Raw genomic sequence first — 27,500 nt, 5'->3', positions numbered from 1 at the left:
CTGAACGTGGAATTTTAAGCGGAAAATAGTTGTTTTGCTTCATATAATATCATTATATATATACGCATTTATATGCTAAGAAATAGTGTTTGTGGATTGAAACATTGTATTTTGTCTTTTACTCTTGAGACAAATTGTGTTTGGGAGGAGGTGTGTGTAATAGTAGCCAATGTTGTTCCTTGAAGGCATCTTATAAATGTTGTCTGTCGGCATTGATTGTGTATGATTTTAGACACGAGTGTATACGTGTGTCATCTACACAAGATAAGACCATCAGGAGAAAACCTTAGTGAAAAGTAATAATAATCATAATAGATGCAAGAAATTAATGGCTTCAAGGTCTAAATGATTCCTGTTAATAATAACAACATTCCCAACACGTTGTCAAAATACAGGCTCCCCATCCCTGGGTAAGATCAAGACACACGTGAATCTAAGGTGAAGGGCCCCCTCAAGGAGGAGGTTAAAGGTGAGCTCCCCCCGTGTCCCTGGGCAAGAAGAGGATAGCTGTAGCCTACTGTTTACCCCCTGGACCTCCCTTGCAGGGCGGCGGAGGCGGGGGTGCTACCCATGTGTGTGTCTGTGTGTAGTGTCCTTACAGGTAAGGTGCGCTTGCAGGAGCAACATTGCAACAGAGGAAAAATTCAAACAGAACATAACGAATTAATTCGGGTTATTTTTGACAGGATAAATAACATTAACTGAACGTAATGAACTACGAAAACGGTTTAGATTTGGAGAGAGAGAGTTGCTTGGGAAGAAAAGGTGAACGCCAATGAAATGTCATGATATTTTTTCTCATCATAAGTGTAACATTATATTGAGAAAGCGTAATTTGTTAGAAGTTGATTTAGTGAATTGTTTTAGAGGTGTTGGAAGAAATTTATGATAACTTGACTGGAGCTGTAAATTACTGTGTTAGACCCTGTTTGGTTAATGACTCTACCAGGAAACGTTCTTGGTTGAGAGTGACGATAGTTACTGTATTTGGTGGTGGCTGTGGGAGGCAGGTGGTATTTGGTGGTGGCTGTGGCAGGCAGGTGGTGGCTGTGGGAGGCAGGTGGTGTTTGGTGGTGGCTGTGGGAGGCAGGTGGTGTTTGGTGGTGGCTGTGGCAGGCAGGTGGTGTTTGGTGGTGGCTGTGGCAGGCAGGTGGTGGCTGTGGCAGGCAGGTGGTGTTTGGTGGTGGCTGTGGCACGCAGGTGGTGTTTGGTGGTGGCTGTGGCAGGCAGGTGGTGTTTGGTGGTGGCTGTGGCAGGCAGGTGGTGTTTGGTGGTGGCTGTGGGAGGCAGGTGGTGTTTGGTGGTGGCAGTGGCAGGCAGGTGGTGTTTGGTGGTGGCTGTGGCAGGCAGGTGGTGTTTGGTGGTGGCTGTGGCAGGCAGGTGGTGTTTGGTGGTGGCTGTGGCAGGCAGGTGGTGTTTGGTGGTGGCTGTGGCAGGCAGGTGGTGTTTGGTGGTGGCTGTGGGAGGCAGGTGGTGTTTGGTGGTGGCTGTGGCAGGCAGGTGGTGTGTCGGTGGCAAACACTGAAGTGTTGGCAGTGGTATTATAGCAGTTGGGTAGGTGCTGGGTAGTGTGGGTAGTGTGTGTAGTGGGTAGTGGGTAGTGGGTAGTGTGGGTAGTGTGTAGTGGGTAGTGTGGGTAGTGGGTAGTGTGTAGTGGGTAGTGTGGGTAGTGGGTAGTGGGTAGTGCCGAGTCTTGGGGTAACAAGAAGCTTCTGTGCCGCGTGTGTCAGTGCTGGGTGCAACTCTCCCATGTGTTAACTTCGTGCGGCAAACATGCACCCACACCTGATACTATCGCCCACACCTGATACTATCGCCCACACCTGATACTCTCGCCCACACCTGATACCATTGCCCACACCTGATACCATCGCCCACACCTGATACCATCGCCCACACCTGATACCATCGTCCACACCTGATACTATCGCCCACACCTGATATCGTCCCGCAAATAGCCACTAACACCTGTTACCACATAATCACTGTTCCGTCATTCATTCTTGTCAAAAAGTTGAATTAGAACCTCTGGATGGGTTTTTTATGTAAACATTATATATATATTATATATATATATATATATATATATATATATATATATATATATATATATATATATATTTCCAGTATTAAAGCTCCATTTAGACGTTTAATTCACATAAGTGAATGAATGAGATGGTTTAGTAACTAAACTCGCGGTACTCGATACAAATCGGTATTCACAGTAAAATAATTGTACGTCAAAGGTAATTAAAGTAGCCTAGCCTAGTTTGGAAGGGAAGGGGAATTATCAGGGGAAAGCGCCAAGCCATTACAGGACTTGGAAGGGGTCAGGATAAGGATTTGGGATGGGACGGTGGGGGGGGGGGGAAGGAATGGTGCCCAATCACTTGGACGGTCTGGGATTGAACTCTGAACTGCATGAAGGGAGATCGTCGCTCTATTGTCCAGCCCAAGTGGTTGGGCAGCCCAGTTTGGAGCGTCAAAGAGGATTGTTTTTAAATTTAAAATTTCAAGTTTAAAACGAACTTCGTCCGTTGCTTGCTTGCTTGTTTGGTCTCAGGTGTGAATGCAGACAGGTTATAGCCTTATTTTAGGAAAGGGATTCTTTTCATGCCTCGATTTGAAAATAGATTGTGGGCTTTTCCCTCCCCAAACCTGAACCAGTTTGATTAATCCAGACGTAAAAAACGCGTTACGAAGAGCCTGTTTGTCAGTTTGATTATTGGTGTCTTTACATATGCACCAATCTTCCTATCTCTCCTAATTCTCTTCTTTCCTTACCCTTTTGCCTCTTCTTGAGACTTCTTGCCATTTTCACCCATTTCTTGCTTTTGAAACCTTCTTCGTAATATTAATATTTTTCTCTTTTCAACTTCCTCCTCCATAGTAAGCTGCTCTTCTCATTCAATTCGCCCTGTCATAGTTAAATCCCTCCTCGCCTAATTAGTCTAGCCTTATCCTAGATCTCCTAGATCCCTTTCTTGTAATATCCTACTTCCTATCTTTCTTCTTTCACGCTCATCTCCCCTCCCACCTCTCATCTTCCCTCCCATACCTCACTTTCCCTTCCACCCTTGTCTTATCTCACTCCTCCATGTCCCCTTCTATCCCTCCCCTCACTCTCGTTCTCCGTCTCCAACCCATTAGTTGCTAAAGGAAATATTATAAACATATTTGTTCATAATATTTGGGCAGAGAGGTTCCTGGCGGTGCAGTGCCACTGCCAGAGAGCCGGAAGGTAAGGTGTGTCGAGGGGAAGAGGAGGGGAGGGAGGAACGCACACACGTAAGGGTTTTATAAACTGAAGTCTTATGGAGAGAAGGAATAGCTGGTGTGAAGGGAAGTGTGGGTGGAGAAGAAGGTACAGGGTCAAATGGGAGCACTGTCTAGGGCTGAAGAAACAATACGATTAGATTTGCTAGCAGGAGTGCGAATGGGTAGAGAGAGATGGATGGAGGGGAAAGGGGAGTAGTTGTTGTGTAAATCAAGAGGGAAGTGCAGTAGCCAAAGTGTGGAGGGGGGGGGGGTGATAATTGGAGGTTTGAAGAGTGTGATATGTGAAATGGACGAAGCTTACATTAAGTTGTATATAAAAAATAGTTTGTAATCAGCCTGTATGGAGAGTCACCATGTGGAGTAGTCTAGGCTTTACTTTTTGACAATGACGTTTCGCCTGTAGCCCTGAGTAAAATCTTCATTAAATATAGCAAGTATAGTGGCCCCGGGTGCTTTGAAAGACAAAATTGAGATGGTTTGTGTGAGGCCAGACTTGCCTGATGTAAGTACTAAACAATGTATAGTTTTATCTTACGCTTTGTCCTGAAGAACAAATTTAGAAGAAGTATAAAAGCAATATTGAATAATGTTTGATGGTAGGTGACACAAGACTCATGGGCCTACCCTTGTTCAACCTTTCAAGATGAATCATGGGAGGTATGGGGATGTCATAGGCCAGTTGGGGTCGGCTCCAGTGAGACACTAAGAAATGTCAGTATAGCGAACTCTCCCCTGCAATTTTCATGAAGCCTAGTGTGAAGTCAGTGATGTGTTTTCCGTAGAGTTCAGCAGGTTTTATTTTGTTTCTCAGTGTTGATTTTGATTGTTGCCGCCGAAGGCGGCTAGTTTATTGTGCACCTCATACTCATCCTGTGAGCGGTAGCGCAAAAACATTACAGAGGGCACAAAAGGTCTTATCAGACCTCATCTTAGATTATTACATAAACAATTTCTTCAATCCTTCACACCTTATAGATACAATGTCAGCTAGTTACAGAGAATGTGCTATTACAAGAGCTACATATTTACAGTAAGTCATCATACATTAATGGTCGGTCTTATCGCTAATACATAATAGTTTGGCCAATGGGGATATTACAGTCATAGGGAAGCTTCTGTTTATTATTAGTCCTCACAATACACTACTTGTTACTGAATCTCATATGTCGTTCATCTACTGGAAGCGAAATGTGGGTACAGTGCAAGGATTTCAGGTAATTTATCCATGGTAATAAGATAGGTTACCATATCATACAGAGTGAGCTTAGATTTATCTCTAAAAGGCTCAATTTTACAACAATCCAAGATATAGTGTTCGAGTGTGTGTCCCTGCCTATGTCCACACACTTTACATTTTACTTCATCTAGATCCCTATACAAGCCGAACTGCCAGAGATACTTGTAGCCAAGTCTTATACGAGCTGTGACAACATCTGTTAGTCTACTGACTTTGTTACTTGCCCCATACACATTTTTACTTCACACATTTCATTGTGATGAACAATGGACCAGTGTGACTAACCATCCTGTGTGATGGGAATTTTTAGCATCACGAAGATAGTTTTTTGACATACACTATATTTCCCTTCATATAGTGCAGAGCAGCTGCACAAATGTACCTAAATGACTTAATTAAAAAATCAGTATATAAATTAAATTTTATGACAGAAAGAGGGAGAGAGGAGAATGTTGGCAGAGAGGTGAAGGGGGAGGGAAGATGTTGAGGGAGAATAGTGGAAGAAAGATGAAAGAGATAGGGGTGACTGGGAGATGGAGGAAGTTGGAAGAAGAAGGGGGAGAGACCCGGGCGCAGCCGGTATCCCTCTCTGACAACCTATAATTTAAACTTATTATATTTTTGTTAGTTTTCTTTGATTAATTTAGTGTCCAAGTTCATTAAGCTTCCTTATCTGTGTAACGAACTTGTTTAATATTAGCGAAACATACTTGTCTTCTCGACCAACATTTTTAATGTTGGAGATAAGCACACACGCTGTTATCTCTTAATGTTTACATCTGAGGTGTCTTGGTGTTTCTCCTCCGTAAACCTGATGATAATCACAAGACATGGTGGACACACCTGACTGTTGGTGTTACTTGTGCTCCTCTTAACGAGCTGCTCCTGTTAGGGACGCTCGTTAACGGAATGAAAAGGGTCCCTTAATGATGGTCGCCCCTTGTTCTGGTCGCATGATTTTGTTGCTGAGAATAATCTTTGCACCTTTTCTGCAGTCAGTGATAAAATATAATGAGTATTTGAGGTTTTGGAAGGAGTAGGTCTTGTATTGGCTCTGTCCTTCAGCATATTGCTGGTAACATTGTATGTGGCCTGAGATGGCGCTCCCTCACAAGGTGACGTGTTGTCTGTGAAGGGGGTAACAGTGAGGCAGGTTATTGATGGCTTATTAGATGTTACCCGGCGGTGCTCGGGTCTTGTTCGTTCCACCTCTTCCCAAACTCCTCCAGGCTTTGTAACTCTCTCCCTCTCCAACTTTATTTTGCTCACTCTCTTCTTAACTCTCCTCCTCTCTCATTACATCTCCCCTCTCATTACTTTTCTCCCCCCCCCTCCTCCTTACCTCTCCTTACCCCTCTCCTTCCCTCTCCTCGCCCCACTTCTCCAAAGGGGGCTCTCTCCCTTTCGTTCTCGCTTGATTTTGTGATTCTCTCTCTCTCTCTCTCTCTCTCTCTCTCTCTCTCTCTCTCTCTCTCTCTCTCTCTCTCTCTCTCTCTCTCTCTCTCTCTCTCTCTCTCTCTCTCTCTCTCTCTCTCTGGAGAAAAGGTATATGGTATATATACCCTTTTCTGTGATGCTTATCCCGACATGCCCATTGTAGGCATGTGCCCAACAGTAATTACTGGGAAAATTGTATCTCTCTGGCCTCCATCTATATATATATATATATATATATATATATATATATATATATATATATATATATATATATATATATGTCGTACCTAGTAGCCAGAACGCACTTCTCGGCCTACTATGCAAGGCCCGATTTGCCTAATAAGCCATTTTTTCCTGAATTAATATATTTTCTCAAATTTTTTTCTTATGAAATGATAAAGCTACCCATTTCATTATGTATGAGGTCAAATTTTTTTATTGGAGTTAAAATTAACGTAGATATATGACCGAACCTATCCAACCCTACCTAACCTAACCTAACCTATCTCTATAGGTTAGGTTAGGTTAGGTACCTGAAAAAGTTAGGTTAGGTTAGGTTAGGTAGGTTAGGTAGTCGAAAAACAGTTAATTCATGAAAACTTGGCTTATTAGGCAAATCGGGCCATGCATAATAGGCTGAGAAGTGTGTTCTGGCTACTAGGTACGACATATATATATATATATATATATATATATATATATATATATATATATATATATATATATATATTATATACTTTGAATAATATATATATATATATATATATATATATATATATATATATATATATATATATATATTATTCAAAGCCTATATTATCTACACCCTGAAATCACAATAGCGTGATGCAGCACATGAACAAATCCACAAGGGCCGTGACGAGGGTTCGAACCTACGTCCGAGAGCACCCCAGACGCTGCCTTAATCGACTGAGCTACGACATGGTTAAAAGAATTGCGTAAATTCCTGGTTTGTGTCTCGGAGAGGCTGCAGGGCCCAAATAATGGCAGTAGAACTTTTGGTTGCAATTCTATTAACCATGTCGTAGCGCAGTCGATTAAGGCAGCGTCTGGGATGCTCTCGGACATAGGTTCGAACTCTCGTCACAGCCCTTGTGGATTTGTTCCAATATTATCTACTTTATTTACATTGTTACTAAAGGAAACATTGAAATGGCAGTACTGCATATTATAATTGTAATAATAATAATAATAATGTTAGTAATATTAAAAATAAAGATAATAATAGGTGGAGACTCGAGTAGTCGTCCCATCCAGATCAATACTTGAAGTAGTTAAGAATGGGGCTCGTGAATGGTGAGGAAAACATAGGGACGAGCCGCCGACGAATAGGTTATAAAGAATGGGAGAGAATGGGTAGTTGATGATAATGGATATGGAGGATAGGTAACAGGGAGGAGATAATGGTCAATTGCCGTTGGTGGAGAGGTAAAGGTAGGTAATCGATTGGTAATATTGACGTTGCCCTTAGACACTGTGAATTAGCAAGGACTTCATTCCACATGTTTGGGATGTTTTCTCTGCTTGTAGCAACACGCGCCTGGCTACAGGCTAGGGGACTACACCAGGCTAGGAGACTCGACCAGGCTAGGAGACTCGACCAGGCTAATCCCTGGTCTCTGTCACCCACACTGCCAGATGGTCCGTCCTGGTCTGTACTAAGGACGTGCGTGGTCAGGGAATGAGTGTCAGCTCCTGGGCCCCGCCTCGCAATCGTTAATCAACTAACATTATTTATGCGTCACTAATCCCATGAAATTGTCATAGATTTGAGTCATATGGAAGCTGCGGTCTGGGCCCCTCTCGCCCTCAACAGTCTTAATATAGTCGTTATATAATTATAGTCTTTAACTCGTTTGGGTGTTTGTTGCATGTTGCATACCCCCCCCCCCCCAAGGGGTTCCGTGGACCCCCCCCCCAGGGGTTCTGTGGACCCCACCCCCCTCCCTAGCGGTAGCGTGACCCCCCCTCCCCTCTAGCCCCCCCCCCACCCCCACTCTCGCTCTCATTCTATTACCTTTAACAGATCCATGGAATTTTGTCGACCCATTGTGGAGAGTAATCTGGTACCAATGAACTTTTTATTATTATTATTATTATTATTATTATGTATTGTTGAATGTAACCGAAAGGGTAAGATTAATGATTCTAACACGAATCTTCTCAATATTTCTTACGTTTTTCTTCACTGTCGAGGGAAGTTGAAAAATTAACTCTCCAAAGTTCATTTTTACGCTTTATTATAGTCTGACGCCTGGGGATGCGTTTCGCAATATACTCCTTACATTTCCAAAGACAATTTTACCGTGTTTAACATCGGATTATATACTATTTGGGTGAGGTGGTGGATGAATGCCATAACAAGGGATTATTAAATATAACAATGAATGAATGGGTCAAGGGGTATCAATGAATAAAGGGACCATTTATTCATTGATACCCATTGATTAATTTTTTAGGTTAGTTGTGGGTGGCTTTGAATGGGTTACAACTACCTAAGGAATTATAATAGGGCGGCACAGCTGACGAATTATATGGGCCAAGCCGTTCTCTCAACTAATTGATCACGTTATCGTAACTAATATTACGAATGCAACCCATTAGGAAAAATAATGGATTCACATTATATTCCACGGCTCACATATATTCGCGTTTTCTTTGCATCGGACTCTATACGTTAGATAGGTCTATAGAGTTGTCACGTTTCTATTTAGGCTAAAAGGTTGGAATTTCACTGAGTATCAAATCAAGAGAACGGATTGAATGTGCAGTACATGTGGCCGGCCAGCAACATAGGCCTACTACACATTATTTAACAATAGAATTGGTCATTAAAAATGCAAAAATTATCCAAAACTTTAGATTAAGATCACCAATGCGATATTAAACCCAAACATAGGTTCTTGAACGTTCATTAAAAGGGTGAAACAAAGGGGTGTTAAACCATTTCGTAAGACGCCTGCACAGTGGATAAAAAGGGGGAGTTTAATGACTATTTCTTGAATTAACGATGCGAGTAATTGGGTAGTTTAAGAGATGGAGGGGGGGGGAGGAGTTGTTAGCAGCTTGGTCGTTTAGCAGAGACAACAATTGGGAGAGCAACGACGAGAAGTATCAGTCGTGAAATTGAGGACTCGTGAACACGTTTGGGGTTGGGTAAATCCGGGGCTGGTTATCGGGAGGTGAGGGAGAAAATTGGGGAGTAGATAATTGGACAAAACTAGGTAGTAACTAATTGGACAAAGTTGGCAAGTAGATAAATGATGGTAAAACAAGGTTCTGCAATTTTGTAAGTAAAATTGGTTTGGCTATTGATTGGGCAAAGAGGTCAGTAGATATTTGATGCAGGCGATGAGTCACAATAACGTGGCCGAAGAATGTTGACCAGACCACACACTAGAAGGTGAAGGGACGACGACGTTTCGGTCCGTCCTGGACCATTCTCAAGTCGATTGTGTAGTAAACAGTCACAATCGACTTGAGAATGATCCAGGACGGACCGAAATGTCGTCGTCCCTTCACCTTCTAGTGTGTTATAGGGACGACGACGTTTCGGTCCGTCCTGGACCATTCTCAAGTCAATTGTGTAGTAAACAATCACAATCGACTTGAGAATGGTCCGGGACGGACCGAAACGTCGTCGTCCCTTCACCTTCTAGTGTGTGGTCTGGTCGATTTTTGATGAGCTTAATTGGGTAGTAAGTTATGTGATAATTAGATGAAGGAATATCTGCGCAGTAGTTGATAACTATTTAGAATCCCTTCTGTTGCCACAATTGATATATGGTGTCTTGCAGAGCTTGTTACATTTTGTCGAAATAGTTCGCGTTATTAACTTTTTTTTGCTCTCGGTCTAGTGTTATTTATTAATTTGAAAAACTAAATATTTGAATTACGGTTCAACCTGTTTTTTTTTCACTTTAACCCACGTTACGATTTTGTCCATTTCTGTGGGAATTCGCGGTTTTCATTGTGGATGCAAAATCACATTTTGCAAATCAAAGATTATTATCCGGAATGTTAAGCTTACGATGTCATAATCCAAGTAAATGTTACACATTTTTAGTCTTTTTGTAAGATTGAACGTAAGACTAAAGGAACCTGCAACAGGCACAGTGTCCCAAACAAGGCCACTCTTGTTTACATTCACCCAAACATACACGTCTAACCTACGCTTGAAACAACCCAACGATCCCACGTCAATTAGCTTGCCAGGTAGTTTGCCCCATAACTTATCCACCCTATTTCCAAACCCGGGTTTACCCAAGTTTTTCTTTAATCGGAAATTATCCAAATCATATCCATTCCAAATATCAGACATCGGCTTCAGTGACCAACGCGTAATGGATTACATTTTGAATGAGGAATGAATTACACGGGCGAGTTGAGGTTTAGGAGTGGACCCGATTGCCTTGATTGCAAGAGGAGAGGGGAGGGAAGTGGAGGGAATAGAGGGGAGTGGGGATAGGGAATCCAGGGAAGGGGGGATAGGGAATCTAGGGGAGGGATTTCAGGGAAGAAGGGAAAGGACTATACATACACTGGGAGTGTGTGTGCATGTGCTTCCACGTGCTTAACTAGATTTGTCTACGAGTGAATGGGGAAAAATCAAGCTTAAGCTTCAGAGCTTGACCTTTCCAAACATTCCACAAGCATCTTCCTACTTGCTTCCTGCGGCACTTTGCAAGAAATGGTTGCCATGTATGCCGCTTGTGCTGTAGGGCCTCCTGGATGACCGCCTTGTGCTGAAGGGCCTCCTGGATGACCGCCTTGTGCTGTAGGGCCTCCTGGATGGCCGCCTTGTGCTGTAGGGCCTCCTGGATGGTCGCCTTGTGCTGTAGGGCCTCCTGGATGACCGCCTTGTGCTGTAGGGCCTCCTGGATGACCGCCTTGTGCTGTAGGGCCTCCTGGATGACCGCCTTGTGCTGTAGGGCCTCCTGGATGGCCGCCTTGTGCTGTAGGGCCTCCTGGATGGTCGCCTTGTGCTGTAGGGCCTCCTGGATGGTCGCCTTGTGCTGTAGGGCCTCCTGGATGACCGCCTTGTGCTGTAGGGCCTCCTGGATGGCCGCCTTGTGCTGTAGGGCCTCCTGGATGACCGCCTTGTGCTGTAGGGCCTCCTGGATGGCCGCCTTGTGCTGTAGGGCCTCCTGGATGGCCGCCTTGTGCTGTAGGGCCTCCTGGATGGCCGCCTTGTGCTGTAGGGCCTCCTGGATGGCCGCCTTGTGCTGTAGGGCCTCCTGGATGGTCGCCTTGTGCTGTAGGGCCTCCTGGATGGCCGCCTTGTGCTGTAGGGCCTCCTGGATGGTCGCCTTGTGCTGTAGAGCCTCCTGGATGGCCGCCTTGTGCTGTAGGGCCTCCTGGATGGCCGCCTTGTGCTGTAGGGCCTCCTGGATGGCCGCCTTGTGCTGTAGGGCCTCCTGGATGGCCGCCTTGTGCTGTAGGGCCTCCTGGGTGGTCGCCTTGTGCTGTAGGGCCTCCTGGATGGCCGCCTTGTGCTGTAGGGCCTCCTGGATGGCCGCCTTGTGCTGTAGGGCCTCCTGGATGGCCGCCTTGTGCTGTAGGGCCTCCTGGATGGCCGCCTTGTGCTGTAGGGCCTCCTGGATGGCCGCCTTGTGCTGTAGGGCCTCCTGGATGGCCGGCTTGTGCTGTAGGGCCTCCTGGATGGCCGCCTTGTGCTGTAGGGCCTCCTGGATGGCCGCCTTGTGCTGTAGGGCCTCCTGGATGGCCGGCTTGTGCTGTAGGGCCTCCTGGATGGCCGCCTTGTGCTGTAGGGCCTCCTGGATGGCCGCCTTGTGCTGTAGGGCCTCCTGGATGGCCGCCTTGTGCTGTAGGGCCTCCTGGATGGCCGCCTTGTGCTGTAGGGCCTCCTGGATGGCCGCCTTGTGCTGTAGGGCCTCCTGGATGGCCGGCTTGTGCTGTAGGGCCTCCTGGATGGCCGCCTTGTGCTGTAGGGCCTCCTGGATGGCCGCCTTGTGCTGTAGGGCCTCCTGGATGGCCGCCTTGTGCTGTAGGGCCTCCTGGATGGCCGCCTTGTGCTGTAGGGCCTCCTGGATGGCCGCCTTGTGCTGTAGGGCCTCCTGGATGGCCGCCTTGTGTTGTAGGGCCTCCTGGATGGCCGCCTTGTGCTGTAGGGCCTCCTGGATGGCCGCCTTGTGCTGTAGGGCCTCCTGGATGGCCGCCTTGTGCTGTAGGGCCTCCTGGATGGTCGCCTTGTGCTGTAGGGCCTCCTGGATGGCCGCCTTGTGCTGTAGGGCCTCCTGGATGGCCGCCTTGTGCTGTAGGGCCTCCTGGATGGCCGCCTTGTGCTGTAGGGCCTCCTGGATGGCCGCCTTGTGCTGTAGGGCCTCCTGGATGGCCGCCTTGTGCTGTAGGGCCTCCTGGATGGCCGCCTTGTGCTGTAGGGCCTCCTGGATGGCCGCCTTGTGCTGTAGGGCCTCCTGGATGGCCGCCTTGTGCTGTAGGGCCTCCTGGATGGCCGCCTTGTGCTGTAGGGCCTCCTGGATGGCCGCCTTGTGCTGTAGGGCCTCCTGGATGGCCGCCTTGTGTTGTAGGGCCTCCTGGATGGCCGCCTTGTGTTGTAGGGCCTCCTGGATGGCCGCCTTGTGCTGTAGGGCCTCCTGGATGGCCGCCTTGTGCTGTAGGGCCTCCTGGATGGCCGCCTTGTGTTGTAGGGCCTCCTGGATGGCCGCCTTGTGCTGTAGGGCCTCCTGGATGGCCGCCTTGTGCTGTAGGGCCTCCTGGATGGCCGCCTTGTGCTGTAGGGCCTCCTGGATGGCCGGCTTGTGCTGTAGGGCCTCCTGGATGGTCGCCTTGTGCTGTAGGGCCTCCTGGATGGCCGCCTTGTGCTGTAGGGCCTCCTGGATGGCCGCCTTGTGTTGTAGGGCCTCCTGGATGGCCGCCTTGTGCTGTAGGGCCTCCTGGATGGCCGGCTTGTGCTGTAGGGCCTCCTGGATGGCCGCCTTGTGCTGTAGGGCCTCGTGGATGGCCGCCTTGTGCTGTAGGGCCTCCTGGATGGCCGCCTTGTGCTGTAGGGCCTCGTGGATGGCCGCCTTGTGCTGTAGGGCCTCCTGGATGGCCGCCTTGTGCTGTAGGGCCTCCTGGATGGCCGCCTTGTGCTGTAGGGCCTCCTGGATGGCCGCCTTGTGCTGTAGGGCCTCCTGGATGGCTACCTTACCTTAAGGGTCGTACCACATTAACTGTGTGTCCTTGTGCCTCACGGGGCGTCCTCCGAGCCTCCTCTGGTTACCTTGTTATTTAATTGTTATTTTTTCTAAGTAACTCTTTACTTCCTTTTCATATTCACCAAGTTATTACTCGGTTTGTATTTCATCAACTATACCTCAAGTATATATTCTGACCATCTCATCAAAATGGTCAAAACGTTTAGACTTAGAACATTTTGACGAGATTTTCAGAAACGTTGTTTTCTCCGAGGTAATTGCTTTACTTTCCAGGCAATCACTTGGATTCTTAATGTGGATTCTTGATGATGGGCAAATGCTTGGTCATGTTGTGCTGTCTGCTTCTCCAACTACTTGTTTTCTTCCCTCCTCACAAAAGTAGCTCTTCTAAGCACTATATTTCTTTGTAATTTATATACATTTCCCACGCCTCATTGTGTATATTCTAGGCCTGTTGATTCTGTTGAACCAGAGGATAATACTCGGGCACTGAACCAGAGGATAATACTCGGGCACTGAACCAGAGGATAATACTCGGGCACTGTGCATTTCTGACCTGCCATTCAATGGCTCTTCCTCGACGATTTGCTGCAGGAAAGCCCTTTCCTTAATACAGTATACCCATCTGTAATGTAATTTGCTTCTTGGTATACATTGTAGTCAAACAGTCAAACATGTATTGTATTTTCTCACTGTCCTCGGTAAATACTAGGTCAAATTACAGGGTCGTTATTCCAGTGCTTTCGTGTTAGCCTTACGATGTCTGGCATTGAATGTCCCATTTTTTTTATACAGGTGGATACAGGAGTAGATGACTCATGACTCCTATTAATAGGTTGAGAGCTTTCCCTTCACATAGCTCGTGGGAAGCTTTATCCTACCAGCTTAACTTGGAACACGCCCGCCAATCGATTTTCAACTAGGTAACTAATAACTGCTGGGGTGAACAGAGCCCAACAGTTATGGATTGGCACCCAATAAATCCTCCCTGGCAAAAAACTTTAACCCAGACCAAATAGCTGGCGAGGCTCGGGACCAGTGGTGCCACTACACCACTGCAACGGTCACAGATTTGTCTGTTCACGTACAGTGTCTCCAAAGGGAGACTTCTTAGTTGCCTAATTTCCCTGTGACTGAAGTCTCCAAGTCTAAAGAACTTGGGAGACTTGAAACTTTCGCTTCAGGTCTCCTTTGCTGCCCTTTCTATGACTTTTAGGCGCTTGATTCTACCCACATCGTCCTCCTCTCCCGGCGCAATGATGTTGACTGAAAGAGTGTATAACTGGCGCCACAATCATCGTAGTCCTATTCATACCATGTCTATTAAGAAGTTCTATGAGTTAGTCATGTCTTCTGTAGTTATTTCATTAGAACTTCAACGCAGTTGCAACAATAGCGTCATTCACCCTTTCCATTTCTTTTCTGTTATATTGTAGCATATTGACCTGAGAGCATCTCTTAGAGACATTAATTTCCTTTGTTACTGTTATAGTTTGTGCCACATGCTCTAGTTATATCTTGAAGTTCCCCATGCTTTATTTACTAATCCATCCGCATTTGTATGCATTACAGTACGTTCATTCTATGTAACAGAGGGTGTATGGTGTCTGGGATTCAGTCCTGCTCGTCTGGTGGGAGGGTGTGCCGGAGAGCTGGTTAGCTGGGTAAGGGTTGTGTGGGTTGAAAGGTACTGGCGCACTTTTGTCACAAGGTAATTTGTTGTGATATAGGCCAATCTTATGTTTATCCCACTGGTTTGCACTAGTTCATCTCTTGTCATTTCTCATTTCATATCGACTAACCTGTATTTGTACCAGGCTCTGTTACCATCCCCTCGCCAACTTCTCTACACTGGCTTCCGAACATAAATATTAATACTATAATTAAGAGTCTTGTTAGATATTCTATCATACATGAAAGAAAGACGAGTGTATATACTCATCTATTTGTGCCTGCAGGATCGATCTTTAACTCTTGGACCCCGTTTTCTAACTTGTGTTTGCCTCTCGATGTCTTCAGAAATCGAGCTTCAGTTCTTGAGTTTTGTGTGACGGTCTTCAACTGAGTGATGTGCCATGGTCCATAGCATCTTGGGTTCCGCTGTAGGCTGTGGAGCGTGATTCCGTTGCATCAGGTTCCTTTCCCATCTTGACAGTCCCGTAGCTGTTGCGTTTCCTCACACGCCACCTCGTACTGTTTGGCTTGCTTTTGGGTTTAAGGTTCTTCAACTTCTGGAAGGTTATTCAGGCCACCTCAGTTGTTTACTAACTAACCAGCAAGAATAATTTAGTGTTGAACACAGTTCGGGACTCAAGTAAACTGTGTATGTACACCGAGAAGCTCGGGTATACCTCTCCTTGTATATCTCTCCCATGTATGTCGTTTTTGCCTCTACAGCTGATTTCCAAGTATTTTGTATTCCTTGAATACTCCTGTTTTTTTCTTCTCATAAATGTAAGGTTCAGTTCATTTAGTTTCTGTAACTCGTGCCTCTTAGCTCTGGAATGTGTCTCAGGATGAAGTCTCAGCGAAGCTTAATCAGTACGTTGGACAAGATGAGGCTTCCATCCTGATGCTTAATATTCAAGAATTACTCTTGAACGTACGTGATGTACGAAGTCTTAAATGATTCATCTTTCAGCTTCCCGACGGCAGTGCTTGTGCGTCCCAGCCTCTGACGTCATAAGGTTTGTGTGTACCTAGTGAGGTATTTTGGGTGTGATATCTACCCTCGGGTCTTTGTCCGACTCTTTTGTCAGATTCCTTTGTCCGACTCGAGCTCTTCCGCCAGATGGTACCTTGTGTACACGCAACCTGTCCTCGCACTTAATGCACGTCTTTCTCAACGCAATTGACACAATTGACGACGGTCAAATTGAGCCGCTTTAGTGGAGGTAACACGTCAAAATTCGGGGGCTTCCTCGACCTATTGAACACAGGTCACGATTGGTTTGGTTTTAGGTTCATATGATTTTGGTTGGGCAAAAAGGATTTCAAAATGAGTGGTTTATTAAATCCCAAAGGAAGGGCTGGTGTGTGAGCGCGCGAGCGGTAACGAGCACGCTCATTGCCGATCGCACGCACGTGCGAATCGTGCAAACGCGTTGTTTAATTGTTGGTTGAGGATGGTAACCCTGGTGCTGGTACGGTACCGTGCAGGAGGTACTGTGAATGGTATCCCTGGCGATAGGTATGTAGTACTGTGCAGGAGGTACTGTGAATGGTAACCCCGGCGATAGGTATGTAGTACCGTGGAGGAGGTACTGTCGAAGCCCTGGTGTTGGATGAATGGTACCGGCCGTGAGGTACTGAGGATGGTAACACAGGTGACGGGTGATTGGTACTGAGACGCGCACCTGTGACCACGAAACAGCCTCTTCGTATGGTACCACCGTGTACCATGAGGGCGGGGAAGTTGGCACCCCTGATGGCTCTCAGTCCAGCCAGTTCTCTCTTAACACTCCGTGAAAAATGCAGCGGTTTTGCCTAAGCAGATGCGTCAAAACATAGACGACCTCTCCAACCTACTGCAGCCGATCATCATTAGGTCCATCAAGCGTCAGTATTGACGTGGTTTTAATTTTCCTAAACCACCGCAGTTTTTACGTAGGGGATGATAGCGTATTTTTGTTTAAGTGCATTCACTCAGTGGACATGTTTGAGGAATTTATTACAAGTGTTTCACTATGTGTGTTTTACGACGCTGTTGTCTGCTACGCTGTCGTTGTTTGCACGACTGTTTAACTGTTTGTGTTTGCTTATATCAGTTATTCACCCCCATCCCTTCCTTTCCATTTCCGTGCACGTGTTACACCCCCCCTCCTGGGAGAGGGGTAACACCCCCCTCCTGGGAGAGGGGTAACACCCCCCTCCTGGGAGAGGGGTAACACCCCCCCCCCTTCCTTGTGGGAGGGGAGTTGGGGGATTGGGTACACTGGCAACCAGCTGGATGTGGCTTATGAAACTTCACATTTTACCAAAGGATAGTAGACAAACTAACCATATTCTAGACACTAAAAGTGAATCCAGTAACAATATGTATCTTTTGTTATGACTGCTTCACTGTTCCTGCTTGGTATTTATTTTGTATATATAGTTCAACTTAGTTTGGCATTAACTTGGTTAACCATTTATGAAAATAGAATAATGATGGACTGACGGAGGAGTGCCAACTGATTACGTGCAACGTTATCAAACCCCCATGTGCAGTTGCCAGCGCTCACATCTCTCTTTAATTGTGTGACAATATAGAGCATGGTTTCAGGCTTGTGGGGGGCATGGTTTCAGGCTTGTGGGGGGCATGGTTTCAGGCTTGTGGGGGGCATGGTTTCAGGCTTGTGGGGGGCATGGTTTCAGGCTTGTGGGGGGCATGGTTTCAGGCTTGTGGGGGGCATGGTTTCAGGCTTGTGGGGGGGCATGGTTTCAGGCTTGTGGGGGCATGGTTTCGGGCTTGTGGGGGGGGGGCATGGTTTCGGGCTTGTGGGGGGCATGGTTTCGGGCTTGTGGGGGGCATGGTTTCGGGCTTGTGAGGGCAGGTTTCAAGCTTGTGGGGGGCATGGTTTCGGGCTTGTGGGGGCATGGTTTCAGGCTTGTGGGCGCATGGTTTCGAGCTTGTGGGGGCCAGGTTTCGGGCCTTTGAGGCATAGTTTCGGGCGTATGAAATATATGTACATTGAACTCTGTCGTTACTCCAACGTTTTAATTACAGTTAAATGATTTTAAAACGTGTTGGAATTAGCATGGACTGGGAAGATGGACGCTGGAGTAAACAAACACACTATCAACAAACGCCAATTGAGCAGGTGTGCACAGTGTGTGTGTTTAAAGGCAGGGTCAGAGAGCTGAAGCTCGATCCTGTAATGACAAATGAGTACAAACAAGCGTAACCATTGTGCGTCTTGGGGTCTCAACTCAGGTTAGGTACGCGCTCAAATATGCAAATATATTCACAGTATTAGTTTAGTTAATTTATTATGCACCCCGTACCGATCCTGTGCGGGGTAGTGGAGAGGGTTACAGAGGCACATAATGGGCTCAGGGAGCGTCCACATAATGTGTGACAATGGTGGCAACAATGTTGTGTATGTGTGAATGATGTATACCGATACTCCTGGTGTATTTTGGCTCACTGTGTTTATTTCTCATTAAAATGGTGATAGTTTGTTCTCCAATTAGCGGGTCTACTCTTAGCTGAGGGTCTTGGGGGGGGGGGGGGAGCGTCATCATCTTCAGTGTCGTGATGAGCGTTTCTTGTCATCTTAGTGTAGAGGCATTAAATCATCACCTTTCTCATCTGTCCAGTACGGATGTTCGTGTGTGTGTACTCACCTAGTTGCTGTACTAACCTAGCTGTGCTTGCGGGGGTTGCGTTTTGGCTCTTTGGTCCCGCCTCTCCACTGTCAATCAACTGGTAACCAACTGGTGGTAAAAATCAACTGGTGTGTGTGTGTACTCACCTAGTTGTACTCACCTAGTTGTGTTTGCGGGGGTTGAGCTCTGGCTCTTTGGTCCCGCCTCTCAACCGTCAATCAACAGGTGTACAGATTCCTGAGCCTATCGGGCTCTGTCATATCTACACTTGAAACTGTGTATGGAGTCAGCCTCCACCACATCACTTCCTAATGCATTCCATTTGTCAACCACTCTGACACTAAAAAAGTTCTTTCTAATATCTCTGTGGCTCATTTGGGCACTCAGTTTCCACCTGTGTCCCCTAGTACGTGTGCCCCTTGTGTTAAATAGACTGTCTTTATCTACCCTATCAATCCCCTTCAGAATCTTGAATGTGGTGATCATGTCCCCCCTAACTCTTCTGTCTTCCAGCGAAGTGAGGTTTAATTCCCGTAGTCTCTCCTCGTAGCTCATACCTCTCAGCTCGGGTACTAGTCTGGTGGCAAACCTTTGAACCTTTTCCAGTTTAGTCTTATCCTTGACTAGATATGGACTCCATGCTGGGGCTGCATACTCCAGGATTGGCCTGACATATGTGGTATACAAAGTTCTGAATGATTCTTTACACAAGTTTCTGAATGCCGTTCGTATGTTGGCCAGCCTGGCATATGCCGCTGATGTTATCCGCTTGATATGTGCTGCAGGAGACAGGTCTGGCGTGATATCAACCCCCAAGTCTTTTTCCTTGTGTGTGTGTGTGTGTGTGTGTGTGTGTGTGTGTGTGTGTGTGTGTGTGTGTGTGTGTGTGTGTGTGTGTGTGTGTGTGTGTGTGTGTGCTTCAGTAAAACCATTGGTTTTACTGAAGCTCCATTTAATTTCCTTATACTAGTGTTTATATAATTCAAGAGAGTTATTCATTCTTGTATTCACTTTGCTTGGAGGCGAAGGCAGCTCCACGCGGCAATCCACACACTGGACTGCACAACAACACTTGCAAACATGCAAGTGCAGACTACAGACAAAAAACAGAACGGGATAAGAAACTGGGAAGACGATGCAGATACGATTTTAAAATGAGTGAAAGATTGACAGTTGCAATTTAATGCTGAAAAATTTGGGATCGTGAATCTCGTTAAAGATAACGGTTATACAATGTTTAAATTTCGAAATTTGAATTCGAAAAAGATCTGAACCATGATTACAGGAGATTAAGCCAAGATGTAAATACGTAAATCAACGCCATAAGGTCAATAATTATTTCTAGTGCGGCTCGTAAACAAATGGGAAGCATTTAAGCATAAGATCGGAAAGCCACCTCTATTTACAACTTAGAGCAATTGGAACGTTGGGAAGTGTAGTTTAGCTAGGAGTTGGGACCCTAGAGCTAAATCTCGCTCCCCGCACGTAACTATGAATGTCAAGGCAGAAAGACTATAGCTTTACGCCACTCAAAAAAGGAATTGTACAACGTGACGAAAATTTCTCTCGACATGAATAAATTTGCATATTTCCACGAGTTTTAGGTTTATGTGTTCAATTTCTGAGTTCTTAATGTTCTTTGGACGCAAACATCAAAATGGTGGTTTTTGGATTATTAAAGTGTGTCGTTAACCTGACTGCCGGGAGAACAGTGATGCTTCATAACACTATTTGAAAATGTGAGTGTGCTGTTAGATATGTGACCGCTCTGCGTGCGTGGCCGCCCTGCGTGACGGCTCTGCGTGCGTGAGGGCTCTGCCTGCGTGAAGGGTTTGCGTGCGTGGCCGCCTTGCGTGAGGGCTGTGCGTGCGTGGTCGCTGTACATGTATAAACGCACGAGTGACTGTGCATACTATTGTCTTCAGCGGTTACGTATGAATATATACACATCCCGGTGTATTGTCACTCATTAGTGTGATAATTTACTAAAATACTCCCGTGGCCACCTCTCCATTGCTTCGGCAGATGTCTCCCGGCCTCGCTCAGGAACATTGTTGCTACTACAGGTATCTCCCGGCCTCGCTCAGGAACATTGTTGCTACTATAGGTATCTCCCGGCCTCGCTTAGGACAATTAAGCTGTAACACATCGGGGAAACCAGCGTGAAAATCCATTAAAAATTCAATTAAGCATCAATTAATTGTTTCTCGCCAATATTTTTTTTGTTTTCCTGTAATATTTTCTCCACAAAACCATTCCCAACACGCAATTAATCAACATTTAATGATCTCCTCCTTTAAGTCATTGTTCACTTCTTCCTCTTGAACATGCGTGTTCATATATGATTTGTTCATTATAGCGATGCGGATATTGAGAAGTTTTCGTGCTACGAAACCCCATTTGATAGGAAGTGCTTGGTGACTGATTGTGACCTTCACTATAGGATGTTGACCTGTGTCACTGCTCATTTTTATTATTATTATTATTATTATTTTCTACCACAGACGTGGCCAGACATTTACAATGCTAACCAGCATATATACATTTTCTTCTGTCCTCCATGGACAGGGTTAGAGATGTGTTAAACATATAGTTCAGGGGTTTATTGAACAATCAACTACAGAAGGTGATTCGGTGCTTTTAAAATGTTAAGCTAACTGTTCAGTGTTAACTGAACAGTTAGCAGTTAATATTAACTGTTCCAGTTAACAGTTAATGTTAACTGTTCCACTGTTCAGTGAGTGTTGAATGTTTACCAAGTGTGTGATGCAGCGACCCTTAAGTGGCCGACTCTCGGTTACTACAGTGTAGTGAGTACCTTCGACCTCATAGTTACGAAAAGTACTTGAATTTTATGGAGGATGGGTTGACGAGACCTCCCTGTGTCACGTCAACCTAACCTCCCCACTGTGTGTGTCAAGGCAGTACTCTGCGGTTCCATTGTACCATAGTTTTCCACTGATGTCCTTTATCATCTTAAACATTTTCTTCAACATTCACACATAACGACCTCCCTTAACTTGAACGACAGCCGTCCTCCGTGGCTGGGATTACGTGTTCCCACGACTAGGCAGCCAGCTATGTAGAGCTTGAAAAAGCTTCTCTGAAAGGATACACGATAGACTAAGTGTACCACCCATTATCTTCATGTGTTTCATGTATCTTCATTATAAGTCATGTGGAAGTACCACAGAGTTTCGTCTTGTTTGATTTCATATTAGGGAGTCAGAGATGCTAAACCAGTCCCAGAGGCTCGGTGATTGTGATACATAATACGCCAATAATACCTGCTGGAGCGGCCACTCCGGACCGACAACTAGAGCACAACACCATAGTCTCCTGAGACTGATGGATGGCTAAAACTACTCTTGTTACGGAATGATATAAAATTTTCATCAATCGATCAATCACGCAGCGAGGTTAGGTAGTTTAAAATCACCACGTATCTGAAGAAGCTGTAAACCTGAAAGATGGTTATACTACACAACCCCGGTTGTGTCTCCTGTCTAGCGTGTTGTACAGGTGTGGAGGAGCACCTCGGCTGTGTGTACCAGTCTCCCTATACTTTATTAACGAGGGGACCTTCAAGGTGTAGGGAAGGATGGAGGGGAAGGAGGAAGTCACACACCTCACGCCCCACTTCCTCGTATCGTACACACGTGGTTCAAACTGGTGTATTTTAAACAATTCCGATCACCGTGGGCTGGGTGTTTGTATCATGCATGAAACGTTTATTTATGTTCCCATTTGTTCAATAATCATGACAAAGTACTTAACGTAATTAGTGACCAGTGGCAGGTTTCTCGTCAATTCTCCTTGTATATTACCAGCAAATATAATTCTATCATTTCATTCCCAGACACCCAACCCACACATCTGAAAATAAAGGAAATACCGACGTTTCGGTCTGTCGTAGGCCAATATAAATTAGTTTCGGTCCAGGACGGACCAAAACGTCGTCACTGCATTTCACTCCTACGTTTCCGTCAATATTGTGAAGCCTTCATACTTGCTGCAACAAAGGTCAATATATTCCTAGGTTTGATTAAGTTATTTCAACCATATTTAGAACACTGTTCCCTCCACAAAGGCTCCTTCCTTTTCTCCTGACGGTTTAAGATCTGATCCATCAGACTTACGGCTGTCTCAGAGTTCCCTTGCGGTGAGCTTCCTGTTCTTAGTGGAAGGAGCTTATGTAGTTTGTCGATTCAGAGGACACTCCAGTGATTGTGTTCATTCCTTAAGCCAGTGGGCACTTGATCTAGGCATATGGCGCCAGTGACCTCGTTGTTGCCCCACTTTATAAATATAGCAAATAAATTTTCGCATTTCTTTCTTTTATTATTAATACCCGTGCATCAGGAGCCCTTTCTGTATGGTAATTACTCCAACCTGTTACAGCCACTCTGGATAGAATGTACTTGCTGACTTGCGCGCCTCCCTCCCTCCTTGTTTTATTATTAATGAGAAAATCAGTAAGAGCCGTGACAAGGATTCGAACCTATGCGCTAGGTACTCCCAAGCTAACGCCTTAGACGACTAGGCTCTGACATGGTAAAAAAATTACAACTTTGGATTCGTTCGAGGTAGAATTCCTGGACAACTAAGCCAGAGTGCATGGGGGGAGGGGGGAAGTGTGTGAAATCTTGGTTCGGCTTCAGTGGAAGCTTGAGGAACCCTAGAGAATTCAAAAGAATCCCAGGTTGCAATACTTTTGACCATGCCGTGGCCTAGTCGTCTAAGGCGTTTGCTTAGGAGGCCCCAGAACATACCTGCTTGATGGGGTTCTGGGAGTCCTTCTCCCCAAGCCCGGTCTCGGGGAGTTTGGTCCACTAGGCTGTTGCTTGGAGCGGCCCGCAGGCCCACATATCCACCACAGCCCGGTTGGTCCGGCACTTCTTGAAGAAATCTATCTAGTTTTCTCTTGAAGATTTTCACGATGGTTCCGGCAATATTTCTTATGCTCGCTGGGAGGACTTTGAACAGTTGTGGACCTCTGATGTTTATACAGTGTTCTCTAAGTGTGCCTATGGCACCCCTGCTCTTCACTGGTTCTATTCTGCATTTTCTTTCATATCGTTCACTCTAGTAGGCTCGAATCCTCATCACGTCTCCTACTGATTTTCCCATTGACACATAACGTTAATGTGATTGTTCGGTTTACTATTTATGTTGTTGTAAAGGGCACGAGTGTAATATAGTACATATATACACTAAACTAAGCCTTCTATTGCGTATATGTTACTTCTAAACAGTAATAATGAGTACTAATCCGTTTGCACCTTTTGTTGTCCAGTGCTGCATAGTCACCCCGGCCTGATGCCTTCCTTTAGTGAGTATTTACTCTTTACTGAGAGCGTAGTGAGTGTCTTCTTCCATAGGGTGACTTGTCTCCTTGAAAGTTTACGGGCTCACCATAGCCCGTGCTACATGGACACTTCGTTCTAAGTAGCTAAATCTGAAACAACAACATCAATCCTTGAAAGTTCTCTCTCTCACCATCACCAACGACTTCACGGTAGTTATTCAACCCGCCCTTCTAATAGAGCCTCGCATTTTGATATATACTCTACCTAGCAAAAAAATTGATGTACTGTCCCGTTTTCTATTTTGGTTTCTCTGGTAGGTTAGGATAAGGGCACTTTAGTACGACAGTTTCGTGACGTTGGGGAACCTGAGGAGGACGGGCTGAGTTACTACACGACTGCGTCACGTTGGTAAAATCAGTTCTGGAAGAGAAGAGATCAATCACTGCGGCGACCTTCAGACAGCGGAATTGTGGCTCCAGCCTTGGTTGACGGGTTGATTTGTCAAGAGAGATCTGGCGCCAGTACTGGGGTGGAGATCTGGCACCAGTACTGGGGTGGAGATCTGGCGCCAGTACTGGGGTGGAGATCTGGCGCCAGTACTGGGGTGGAGATCTGGCGCCAGTACTGGGGTGGAGATCTGGCGCCAGTACTGGGGTGGAGATCTGGCGCCAGTACTGGGGTGGAGATCTGGCGCCAGTACTGGGGTGGAGATCTGGCGCCAGTACTGGGGTGGAGATCTGGCGCCAGTACTGGGGTGGAGATCTGGCGCCAGTACTGGGGTGGAGATCTGGCGCCAGTACTGGGGTGGAGATCTGGCGCCAGTACTGGGGTGGAGATCTGGCGCCAGTACTGGGGTGGAGATCTGGCGCCAGTACTGGGGTGGAGATCTGGCGCCAGTACTGGGGTGGATATCTGGCGCCAGTACTGGGGTGGAGATCTGGCGCCAGTACTGGGGTGGAGATCTGGCGCCAGTACTGGGGTGGAGATCTGGCGCCAGTACTGGGGTGGAGATCTGGCACCAGTACTGGGGTGGAGATCTGGCACCAGTACTGGGGTGGAGATCTGGCACCAGTACTGGGGTGGAGATCTGGCACCAGTACTGGGGTGGAGATCTGGCACCAGTACTGGGGTGGAGATCAGGCACCAGTACTGGGGGTGGAGATCTGGCACCAGTACTGGGGTGGAGATCTGGAGCTAAAACACGCACGCACGCGCATGCTAATGCGTATGCTCGCGGTATCGAACTAGGGTCCAAGTAGCAACAGGTCGCCGTGCTCTCAACACGACGCCATACTGGAGCCAGCGTATTAGGGCCCATTCATGAAGTAAATGGCCGATTTAGTCGACTCTGCGCCGCTTGTGTCCGGCTGGTTCTTGATCTCCACGCTCCTCGAGCCTCTCATCTGTGTTCGCTCTGGCTCTCTTATACGGATTTGTGAAGAGTTTATTTTGGGGAAATTGGGAAAATATCTACACATGTAGCCCTGCACAGTAGGCTGCTCACAGGTGGCCCTGCACAGTAGGCTGCTCACAGGTGGCCCTGCACAGTAGGCTGCTCACAGGTGGCCCTGCACATGTGGCCCTGCACAGTAGGCTCCGCACAGGTGGCCTTGCGTAAGCGATATAGTGGACAATTGATGATTTTATTGAGGTGATCATCTCTACAACTGGCTTTCCTGTGAGTGAGTTTTAACACACACAACCACAGGCAAGCACGCTTCTCCCCTGGCTGGTGTTTGCTACAAAATATCTCTACAAACAATTCAGTGTTTTTTTTGGAGTAAAGAGGATTGAGAGGCATAGGTGAAGGGAAGTTTAGAAGTGGGAAATACAGTGAGAGGTATGAAAGCAGGCGGGCTGTCCGCCTTGCTGACACGATGTGTGGGTGTTGGCAGCTAAGCTAAGCGCAGAGTGGGTTAACAGCATCAATTTCAGTCTTTGGTGAGCGTAAACGGTGTTTATCAGAGTGAAAAGATCGCATTAATGTGTGATATAAACTTCGTCCTGCCTGCTAAGGTGTGTGTGTGTGGGTGTGTGTGTGTGGGGGGGGGGGGGGGGGTAACAGGAGCGCAAGGAATACAAAGGTTATCTGTGACGTCACTCTGCCTGTGGGGTCTTGAGTCTCCCTTTTCCCCCCCTCTCTCACCCCCCCCTTCCCTCCTCTCCCCACTCCCCTCTTCTCACCCCTCTCTCCCTCCCCCACCTTTCCGCTCCCTCCTAAAACCATTGTTTTGATACGTGACGTCACCGAGCCTCCGGGCGCTGGCCAGCATCTCGGCGCCCCAGTGAGACAACGTGGCCGCCTGCACGTGTTTTTCCTCCCTGCTAATATTCCCCCTTGTGTCTCCCACCTCAAGTGCACTTTTCATTTACGCTCTATCTCCTCGGATTGTATTCACCTATTGGTGCTTACGGGGGTTGAGCTCTGCTCTCTCCAACTGCTTATCAACTGTCAATTAACTGTTACTTACTACTAACTGACTTAATTTTTTTTTTTACACATACATCCCCAGGAAGCAGCCCGTAGCAGCTGTCTACCTCCCAGGTACCTATTTACTGCTAGGTAACAGAGCATCAGGGTGAAGGAAACTCTGCCTAACTGTTTTCCCCGGCTGCGGGGATCGAACCCAGGTCCTTAGGTCCACAAGTCTAGAGCGCTGTCCACTCAGCTACCAGCCCCTAGTACTACCTATTAACCCCTATTGTGTATTTTCTTTGCTGTATTAGTTCTGGTGAGGGAGTGTACTCACTTATTTATGCCTGCAAGACCGAGCATTAGCTCTTGGATCCCGCCTTTCTAGCCGCCTATTTTCTAAAGCAGTGACTCCTGGTCTATTTCCCTGTCATTTCTACTTTTAAAATTATGAATGAAGTTTGCTTCTACAATCTGCTTCTTTGTTCATTCTATTTTCCAACTGTCACGCTAAACGAAAACTATCTACCATCTCTATGACTCGTCTGAGTCTCACGCTTCCACCAATGGCCTCTTGTTCTATTGTTATTCATGGTGTACATTTCGCCAATTTCCACTCTGTCAACCTTACTAAGTATTTTATATGTCTACCTGTTTACCCTCTTTCCCTTTTTTCTAGCATCGTTAGGTTTAGTTCCGTCAGTCTCTTTATATCCCCATCCCATAGGAGGCCTGGTCGACGACCGGGCCGCGGGGACGCTAAGCCCCGGAAGCACCTCAAGGTAACCTCAAGGTATCCCTTGGAATTCTGGGACGAGCTTCGTCACAAGCTTCTCAATCTTATCTAGTTTCTTTATGTGTTTGTTTATGTGTGGGACTCCGTGATGGGGCGGCATACTCCACATGGAGGTAGTTTCCCTGTACTATGTACTGTCCCTTTCATATCCTGTCACCTTTTGCTATTTCCAACACCTTACACTTACTCGTATTGAGGCCCAGTAGCAATTTCTCTGACTATCTCTGCAATTTGCTCAAGTTCTCTTTGAGGATCCTAGAGTCCTCATTTGTCACAACTCGTCTCATTAATTTTATAACATCTGAAAGCATCTATATATGAGACTCAACTCTTGTAGATAGGCCATTTGCATATATGAGAAAAAGTATTAGTCCCAGCACCGATCCTTGTAGTACTCCACTTGTTACTGTGCACCAGTAAACCCCTGACTTGCTTTCTGGCTCCTGCCTGTTAGGTAATTCCTTACCCATGTTAGGGATTTTCCACTTATTCCCGCCTGCTTCTCAAGTTTGTATAG

The 27,500-nt window shown here is 46.4% G+C and overlaps 1 long non-coding RNA gene across 1 annotated transcript in view; it reads left to right on the top strand.

Moving 5' to 3' along the window:
- Nucleotides 1-27,500, top strand: part of LOC138355112 (uncharacterized) — a 74,174-nt gene that overhangs the window by 287 nt on the left and 46,387 nt on the right. The gene's annotated exons all lie outside the window — the stretch shown is intronic.

This window comes from Procambarus clarkii, chromosome 66 (assembly GCF_040958095.1).
Source record: "Procambarus clarkii isolate CNS0578487 chromosome 66, FALCON_Pclarkii_2.0, whole genome shotgun sequence".
Classification (NCBI taxonomy): domain Eukaryota; kingdom Metazoa; phylum Arthropoda; class Malacostraca; order Decapoda; family Cambaridae; genus Procambarus; species Procambarus clarkii.
The sequence above is the reverse complement of the archived record's forward strand: the minus strand, read 5'-3'. Positions and strand labels throughout refer to the sequence as shown.